At 33.3% G+C, this 10,822-nt stretch overlaps 1 pseudogene; it reads left to right on the forward strand.

Moving 5' to 3' along the window:
* The first annotated feature begins 1,160 nt into the window (after nucleotides 1–1,160).
* LOC134257330 (uncharacterized) lies at nucleotides 1,161–10,526 on the forward strand (annotated as a pseudogene).
* Nucleotides 10,527–10,822: the final 296 nt, after the last annotated feature.

Below are 10,822 nucleotides of genomic sequence, written 5' to 3' on the forward strand. Positions count from 1 at the left end.
TTCCTAGCTGACTTTCTACAGCTTGAGTATCTCTGACGTTTTGTCAGTATATACTTGTTCATTAGTATACAGTGGAATATGTCACTTTTAAAGCATGCATAAAATGAAATTTCCGTGATATTCTTGTGTATATGAAGCAGATAGGTTTACAAAAAACTAAAATTAATACTGCGCACTAAAAAAAAAATTCAAGAAGGGCGTTAAAAACAAACAAACAAACAATCACAGTAAATGTTTATTTAATATATTGAATTTTACTTTCTTTTACTTTCTGGGTGATAAACATTAGTTTTTCAAATCAGTATAAATTGCAGAGAGGCATGGCTGACAAAAATTGTCCTGGCGACTTCGCTGAAGTTACTAGGTTGGAAGTCACACTAACCGATGCCTCAAAGACTAACTTTGCCACCAACTTGAATTCAGGCATACATGTATAGGTAGACACAATCAGATGCTTTGATAAATTACAATGTATTCCTTAATTATGTATAGAAAATAGCCTTGTTTTTGTGTTTATGAAGCAGCATGTCATTAGGTTTAACTGTAAATGTTATCATTTCTGAGATCTCTTTCATTTTACAAAGACATTTAAATCTATATTTACCAGCTAGGAATTATGTCGACAGCGTCACTTTTCAAAGGTGTAAATTCATTCAAAATGGCTGACCAATAAAGTCACGTAATTGGAGATATACAGTAAGTTAAATGATTGAACTGTTTTGATCATTTTATACTTTCATAAAGATGTTAGTCTAGAATTTTTTTTATGAACTGAGTCTTTACTTGTAGATTTAACTGAATTGACTCATTTCAATACTTATAATAAATTTACAGCATATTTTTTGAAAAAAAAAAACCTCCTCGAAATCTAAAATTCAATTTGCCAGAGATAGTATCTAAAGACTCTTTGCAGATGGCATTGTCAAAAGCACAATTACCAAGTACATCTCAACACTTCGTAGAGTGTGGTATTGAATACTGTGAGAGAAACTGTGAATTTTACTGCAACCTTTGTTACACACGATTATGTAAACAATGCAGGGACACACATCAAAGAAGTCCAGAGACAAAAAGCCATGAAGTAGTCCAACAACGAAAGCGACAAGTGCCCAAAGAAAAATGTAAGATCCACCCCTCCAAGGATTTAGAACTTCTTTGTGATGACTGTAAAAGCCCTATTTGTTCCAAATGCACTGCCACCCAAACACATAAAGTTTTCCCATTGTCAAAGAGAAATTGCAAAAATTCATGACTATTTCCTGCCAATATCCAAAGATTTACAGAGAGAAAATAATGGAGATGCCGAAGAAATCAAGAAGATAATGGAAAACATAAGAACCTCCTTGAAGGCTGAAGCAGAGTCCCTTAAAAGTCTGGTGGACTCTGTGACTTCTGAAAACATGGAAGAAGTAAACAAAATAGAGCAGTCATTACTGGAAAAATTAAATAGTCAAGATATAACCATTGAGAAGTATATTACCTATCTCAATGACCTGGATAAAAAGTTTGATGTTTGTTTCAAAACCTTCTCCTCCACTCAGGCCACAGAACCTGTACCAGAAGCAACAAAACCCGTGATACCTGTATTTATTGCTGGAAAGTACAGCAAAAAAGATATTGCCAAATTACTAGGAAAGATAACTTTTCCAAACATAAAAGAAGAGATGAGAAAAGAACAACCCTGGAAGAAAAAGTTGTACATTATATCTGAAACCAACAAGCTATCAAGTAATGAAAGACAGTAAACTAACATCTAATGTGAAAAAAAACAGTGTCTTTATCGTCCTCTGTCACTGAGGTCAGGGAGTTCACTGTTCCAGATGTTGACGACATATTCCATATGTCACTGGATCAGTCAGGCAGACTCTGGGTCAGTGAATGTGCTGGTTACCTTGTTCAAACAGATCTACAGGGGAATCAGCTACAGCAAATAAGAACAATTAAGTGGTGTAAATGGTTACCACACCGTGACACTGGATGGAGATCTGATCTTTACAGACATGGACAAGAAAGTCATTGAAAGGACAACACTGGATAACAATATTACCGAATTCATTAAAACAAGACACTGGATACCATTCTGCATACACTCCTCCCACACAAATGGGGACTTACTGGTGGGGATGGTGACAGGTGGAGAGGCTCAAGTCTCCAGGTACAACAAGAAAGGAAAAGAACTACAGAATATACAGAGGGATAACAATGGTCAAGGACTCTATAATGGACTATACTATACATCACAGAAAACATCAATGGCAATATATGTACATCAGACTATGATAAAAAGGCAGTAGTGGTGGTGAATAAAGTAAAAAACACAGATTCTCCTACACAGGTCAGGAGTCAAACTTTCGTCCCCATGGAATCTGTACTGATGTCCTCGGTCACATACTGGTGTGTGATCTGCAAAATATTCACCTCCTTGATAAGGATGGTCAATTCTTATCTCTACTAATCACGCCAAAACAAGTATCTTTTCCCAGTTGTGTATGTATGGATGATGAGAACAATCTTTATGTGGGACAAGATAACAACACAGTTAACATTATTAAATATCTCCAATCAACAAATACAGAATAGTGTGCTACTGTGTATTTTTATACCCCCCGCTTGAAAAGCGGAGGGTATATAGTGATCGGGATTTCCGTCCGTCCGTCCGTCTGTCCGTCCGTCTGTACGTCCGTCCGTCCGTCCGTCTGTTACGCTTTTTCTCTTATCCGCAACTCCTCTTATACTACTGAGTGAAATTAAATGAAACTTTCACAGAATCTTTATTACATATTGCCATTGTGCACCTCCTATTTTACTTTTTTATTCGACGCGTATTTTAGGTTTCCCAGAGCAAAACATGGACATTGTCATTTTTTTTCACTAGAACTTTGTGTATCTGTCATTTATTCTCCCTATAATTTAGGACATAATTATTCAATAATTCATAAAAAGAATAAAAATGACTGCAAAGCAAAACTATGAAAATAAAAGTCTATTTTAAAGCATCAAATGAAAAAAGAAATTGGATAAAAAATGTTACGGACATGTGTTTGAATTAAAAGAGATTGATATGTAAAATCATGAAGACTAAATCATTGAAAAGCGTCGTTTGCTTCTTTCTGAGCACCGAGGACATTATTTATTGAACAGCCCTCGTATGTTTAGGATTTTCCAGAGCAAAACATGGACACTGCTGTTATATTCATATGGGAGGCGGGGGCATCATTTAGTGAGCTCATTGCTCACAGTACCTGTAGTTTTTCTCTGTGATAACTCTTTGACAGTTAGCAGAGTTTATTTCTTGATTCTTTGTAAATCTCCTGCGATTGCCTTTGTGTTAGAGGTCAGTTGGCGACAACTACTGAAAATGGTATTGGAGTCAAATGTAAAAAATTAATGTATTTTTTTCTGCAATTGCTGCGATGTTAAATTCCCGTACTAATAAATAAGAAAGCATTTTATTGTTTATATTTACATCTATATTGAAAATCATTCAAAGTAGAATTAAATTTGTTAATTATTTTTTGTCAGATGAATATGTCATTGTAACTTTGTAAAACTGATGGATCGTCCATCGTTCAAGAAAACTACACACGTGGCTTCCTCAGATGTTGTTCATGCACAGATTAATAGCAATTGTCTGCATAAGAAATAAAGGGGGGGGAATCAGTAAATTAAAGATTTCTTGATCAGAGGCTGTTCCAAAGAAAGCATTTTATTGTTTTTTTTTAAGTAAATGACACTATCGGGACACCATAGGTTGTGACTGTTTTGTATGGCAATTATCGATGACAACTTCAATGAACGTCTTGAAACAATCTGATTAAAATCAGATCCTCTGATCCGCTCACATAAAGGTCTTTATGTGAGCGGATCAGAGGATCTGATTTTATCAGATTGTGTCTTGAAATATACCGAGCTTATTAAGTATGCAGACATAAAAATGCCTGAAATAGACCAAAATGTTTTACATGGCTTTTTTACACTGATCTAAGCCCAAAGTGTTCAAATGGTAATAGCTTGTCAGAATTTTAATTTAATTATCATCTTTACTGCTTGTGACTGTAGAATAATTTTTAAAATCAAAGTAGCTAATTAAATAGAAGAAGTGGAACCCAAATCCAGCACTTTGAACCGGATGAAGCTTTTTAGCTATAAGGAATGCAGTATTCAATATGTTGCTTTAGACAGTAAAATTTTGGGTAAGGTCTTTAAAAATTCTGAGGGATAGACTCCACTCCATGGCTCTAAGACTCAACTCTATTACGCCCCCACTCCCCTTACCGTAGACGTTTTCTGGCGCAGCAATCAAATGCATTCGCAAAATATTTTTAGTTTTTTACATGCATGTTAATAGTTACATAACGAGAATGCATTCGTGACATGTGACTCAGCCGCCCTGCCGGAAACGTAGTAAACCCGAAAGTTGTGCATTTGGAAGTAGAAATACTTTTGTTATTTGCTTACTCTAATTTAGGTTTCATCATGGATAAGATAATTTTCTGCCTTCTGTGTTACGTCAGCTTCACGATGGCAGGTGAACGTATTATCTTAAATTACTAAGCATGCATCTTTCTTCAAATAAGGGGGAAAAACCTTTTAATGTCATGGGCATTTGTAAATTATCGATGTTATAATAGGAGTTGTAAGATGAACATACGCAATAAACTGCTTCCTTCTCGACAATATGACTAATTGTGGAAGGGTAATATAGTTTTAATAAGACTGGGTGATGGTCTGGCACGGGCGCTGTTTCAGCAGAATTCAAGTTTTATTTATAAAGTTTACATTGGAGAGCATGCATCTAAATACAACACACAGGGTCTTGACATTCATTCGTTACGAAAAATAAACTTCCTACATATCAGCAAAACAGTTATTCACTATATTTTTGATAACAAAAAATAGGTAATGTCAAATGAAACAGCATTGAACTCACCAAAGCCCCTGGTCTAGCAAGGTTAGTCTGAAGTTTCTGTCCTACATGCAGTAAAAAGGGCTACATTTCATATCTGGATTTTTCCGGACTTTTCAATTTTTCAAATCCGACATTTTATACTGTGGAATCATTTGAATTCGTGGGGTTCAATGTTCGTTGGTAAGCAAAATTTGACCTGTTCGTGGGGAAGTAATTTCCTAGGTTACTCGACGATGGTTCAATGAATTAGACGGTCTAATATGTTTAAAAACTTATGATAAACTTATGATATAACATAACAGTTTCCGCTTTTCCAATTCGCGGTTTATAAAGCGTAAACTGCCCCAAGTTATGTTATATCGTATAATATAATTTGAAATCAGCTTCAATCCTTAAATAAATTAAAGAGTAATAAAGAGTATTATTTGAAATAAAAGAAAACTAAGAGTATAAAAGTTTTAAAAACGACTAAATGTTTGCCATCGCTTTCAGTCATATTTGTGGTTTTGATATTTGTTTTTAGGAGGGCTGTTCAATAAATTATGTCCTGAACTGTATGACAAGCAATACAGCTATCATATGACATTAAGCTTGACTTTTTGCATTATTGAATCTTTAATGAATTTGTAACAATTTTTGTGACCACTTTTCATCAAATAATTTCACTGTGAGAAGCTGAGAAACAAGGGCTATTTGATACACTGCCTTAAAAAATAAAGGGTAAAGAATCGGTAAACTAAAGTGAAATTAAACGCTTCATTAGAGCTGCTGTAAAACTCGTTAAGAATCCAAAAGAAATATTTACTGAAATATGTAAAATTTACGGCAACCAAGAGTATGTTTTATAGATAAATGAGCAGGTTGATTTCAATGATAAAAAAAAATTATATGATGGGCATCAAAAATGGATACCGTTCTTTCCAACAAAAATTATAACAACTTATGTACTGTTTGCCAAATTTCAACAAATAATCACTGATGTTGTATGATTGACTTTAAATCACAAAGCAAATTTGATAGACATCATTTCGGGAGTAGTTTCCGTTTGACAGTAAAAAGCTTAATGCTCAAAGGTCACCCTTTGTTTTGAAAAATATGTGAAAAAGGCAGCGTATAGGAATATAAAAAAAAATTCAAAATATCATAATTGTAGTTTACCATGTTATTTGAAATTCAAACAGATAATGTAGCTTGAATTTATTGCTTAAAACTCTCGAAACAAAATTTACAACAAGATGTACTTGACAAAATCAGCAAAGGTCTGAGAAGAGAAAAGAATTGCAAGAGCACAAAGACAAATTTATATGCAATTTTCTTAAATATTAGTGATCTTGTTGTTCAAATTTCGTATTCGGGGAGACAGTAAAATTTCTGGAAGAGTCTAGAAAGCAAATTTTTTGCAAAAAAACGAAAGGTTAATGAGAGAAAGGAACCAGAATCAGTTATCCACTATATTAAATTTCGTCATGACAGCGTGAAAACCCCACAACCTGAAGAGTTAAGGACGTTCGATCCTGGTATTTTGAGCGTATTTCGCGCAGGTCCTTTATTCATAAAATTAAGCATTATTTTTAGGTTCTAACAATAAAACTGAAAACTATATTCAATGAAAAAACAACGATTAAATTCCATTCAAGTAGAATTAAGATAGGGACTATATTTTGTGGCAGAAGGATTTTTAGACGAAAATGATCAGTTTTTCCATTTTGAACTACAACAGTACTGTTAATTTTGGATTCCTATTTTTCCTTCCTGGTTGCACAAAAAGCTGTTTTTTGCAGTTAAATGTGTTATGCTGGTTCTGAAATATCTATTAAATTATTTCTTATGAATTCAACGTAAAATTGACACTTTTTTAGTAATATCATATACCCCTGCTTTTGATGTTCTTTTCTAAATATTGAAGATAAAGTTGGCCTTTTTGCTTAAAATCAGAAAAAGTTTAAGACTTTAAAATAATTTTCTTGCATATTAAATTTTCAATGCCAGAAAAATCACTTTTTATTAGTGCAGAAAGGTCGAATAATTGATTCTGCTAAGCAATTTAAAACTATTTCTTAGTCACAATTTTTAAGTGTCTTTTTTTAAACAAACTTGGAGTTCATTTTGTTTCATGCTTTAAGGACAGACGAGACGTTCGCCATATATCTGTTTTGTTTATCTTCATAATGTATGAAAAATATACAAAATTTTAATTACTTTCTGATTTCTAAACCAGTTTTATAATTGTTTATAAAGAGAAGAAACGCTAAAAAATATGAATTTTACAAACTAAGTTTTTTTCCCTAAAGGATTATATAAGAAATGCCATCCTCTGATATCTTGCACAAATGCCTGGTAAGGTACCTCAATTTTTTGTGAGTAAACATGTTAAAGTAGTAATTCTTCAATGAAAAAATCTTGGAAAAAGTTATCTATTATTGAGGAACGTTTCGTCTGTCCTTAATTAGATAAAAATATTGAAGGGAAAACGTCAAAAATACAATTTTTAATCAAGACACAAATTTCAGTGCAAAAAGGTCATATTAAATGTACTGTGGCGCCAAAAGAAGCGCATTGACCCCCATTTTTTGATTTGAATTTTAATTAAGCTATGTATGTAGAAACTAAAAATATACTTGGCAAAAAAAGTTTAAGACTTTAAATATCAGGATCGAACGTCATCAAGTGCAAACATGCACATTTGTCTTTCCTACCTTAAGGTCTTAAAATCTTGACTCAAGGTAATATAATGTATTTCAAAGTCAAGGTTGCTGGACAAAGTTTAGGTCATACACAATCATGTACCTGGAAGACATGTATCTATGACTAGGACTTAATTTGAAGTGGATTACCTATGTGTGGTTTCATTGTCATCTAATATCCGTGTGAATATATATATAGAATCCAGACCATAATTTTCGAGTATTAGGGTATTTCATTGACATGAATTCACATCCGAGTCTGTGGTTGATAGTAACTAAATTTCGGCTGGGGCTGCAAGGCTAGTGGCAGTAAAACAATGAGGGGTGAAAGCCTTAGGGAAGCCCAGCGTCTGACTAGATCTCAGTAGAACTGATTAATGTCTGTTTTCAACAACAAAAAGAAAATCTTCCCCATTTTTACACTGGAATCAAAATCCTCAATCCTTTTCATCAAAATGTAAAAGATATAATGTCCCAAGATTGTATGGATTTCAACAGATTTTAATACACAAACATTTTGATAGTAGTACATGTATACTAATTAACAACAAACTTAACGTATGGTAAAAACAACCCCTATATATAAATTAATAACATATTATTGTACATATTCCTGGTGTGTAAAATACTTCTGGAATTTTCGTATCACAACAAAAACATATACAATGCCAGTGTAACTACCGTAGTACAAATTAAATGTACTGGTACATGTTAGTATGGTATGCACTGTATGCTTCAGAACACTCACTGACTGTTAAAGAAACACATACATGTATACATAAAGGTAAGCTTTAACAACTGACTGCTATATTCTCAATTACAACAATTTGAAATGTAGAATCAGATCTATTATAATAATAATGTACCAATAAGTTATAAAAACAACATCACCACCTCACTATGTAATAAACATATACATGTGACCTCTACAAAAGGAATGTGTAAATACTTGATAAGTAATGCCATGTGTATATGTATTAATGTCCACAATTGTAAATCAGACTGAAATAAAAAAGAAAACAATGAAAACTACCCTCCAAAAATTATAACAACAAACAACAAAAGTTAATAACATAACAATCTGGGTATGTTTCACCCCAATTTTAATATGTTAACTGTGAAATCAATTTAAAGCAACCTCATCCTTATAAAAATTAAAAGTTACATGAAGCATTTCTTCCCCATCCTATCCCAAGGGGGGAGGGGGTGGGGTGAGTGATATGAATAAATTTGAATCTGCACTACCTGAGGATGCTTCCATATAAATTTGAACATTAAAGCTTTGACGTTTTCGAGAAAATGATTTTTCCCATGTAAAGTATTCTATGTAAAACTTTGATCACCCATTTTGACCCTACCCCTGGGGGCCATGATATGATCAGAATGAATTTGAATCTACAATGAAATAGGGATTGTTTAAAGTCAATTAGTGTGATTTTGACCATTAAGGGAAAAAAAGGTTCTAAAATTCTGCACTTATTATGAGGCATTTCAAAAGTATGTATAGAAATTACATGTATCATGATTTGAATGCATTTGAATCTACTCTACTTAAGGATGCTTCCACATAAGATTCATGTTTATTTATTGTCCCATTGGTTCTTCATCAGAAGAAATTAAAAGATGTCATTAACATTTCATTAAATTTCTACTTATATCCCCCTAGATGAATTTAAGGCATGTCACTTCATTTCAACAAACTTAAAACTTCTTTAAAGGGATACTTTGTGACTATTTTTTTTTTAAATTGTCCCAGTGGTTCTAGAGAAAAAGTAAAAAAAAAAAAGTTAAAAAGTTTACAGATGGATCCTGGACAAAATGTGATCAGAATAGCTCAATTGAGCTCAATGCATGTAAAAACTACAGGAAAGGAAAAACAATATTCAAAGAAACATGCACGTACATGTAACAGAAAAAAAAACCATGTAAAAATAAATACTTCCTTTGGCAGAAATATGAAGTTCGAGTACTGTACCAAAGACCCCAATGACATAAACGATGAAGGGTTCTGGCCGGCTGGAAACTACTGCATTCTTAAGCACGGGACTAGCTGTCCTCCCTGGGGTAAAACTTTCCACCATATTCTGCAATGCATTTAATCTTGCTCTTGCGGCTGTTTTTCTTAATCAGTGTTTGATTGTTTCTTCAACGTGACATTAGGTTTTAAAACTGGAAGTATACACTGGGATGACGAGGATTCTAGGAACAAGAACTCTTATGGTGGAACACTGCCCACAGGAACCTATAACAGGAATACTAGGATAGAATACTGCTGCAGGTATGTCAAAATTACCACCATATAAAATATGTAATTAATGAAACATTCACATTGCCAATTCCTTCATTTGAATCCCATCATAATTACGTCTTGCTATATAGGCAGCAATTTTGCAAATACACATAAGTATCCTATCATTAAAATGGTTCTAAAATACAGTTATGGTTCAGTTATGGATAACCAGATATTCCGAAATTCTGTGTCCATTACCTTTAAAGATGTTACAGTGTTTGTCAGATAATGTCAACAACGATTTTGTCGAAATTTTGCCAAAATGCATATTATTGCTTTGGTCAGATTAAGATTATCTTTATACTTTCAATTGAATTAACTTAATTTTAATACATATTCACTTTCAAACACAGAGAAGACGGTTCGTATACCAATGAGATAAGGCTACCGACAGAAAACCTTTCTATCTGTTAAGATTTACGTCACAGTGTCAGGTGATCAGGGGGATGTACATCAGAGAGGAGAAGGTACATTTTGATGACGAGGATAAAAGGAACATAAACTCTGTAACCGGAAGTTATCCCTACGGAGCCGGGGGAAGAAACCACAATCTTTATTACTGCTACTATTCTCCTCTTTAAATCAAATCATTGATGTTGATTGCATCAATCTACCATCTTAAATAAAGATTGTTTCAATGCAATTATTTTTTTTTTATTTATTTTTCTTTAAATTTGTTATATCTTACAAGGAAGCACATATAATTCTGTTGGAATTTCCATGGGTACCAACTGCGCTCCGTCATTAGCAGACCTATTTTTGTATACATACGAAGGCTGTTCAATAAATAGTGTCCTGAACTGATGAAACACAATACAGATATCATATGACATTAAACTTGACTTTCTCTCATTATTTAATCTTTAATGAATTTATAAAAGTTTATATGACCACTTTTCATCACATAGTTTCATCGTGAGAAGCTGGGAAACAAGGGCT

This window comes from Saccostrea cucullata, unplaced genomic scaffold (genome assembly GCF_032062105.1).
Source record: "Saccostrea cucullata isolate Sc308-1 unplaced genomic scaffold, CSIRO_AGI_Scuc_v1 ctg18270, whole genome shotgun sequence".
In the NCBI taxonomy this organism is placed as follows: domain Eukaryota; kingdom Metazoa; phylum Mollusca; class Bivalvia; order Ostreida; family Ostreidae; genus Saccostrea; species Saccostrea cuccullata.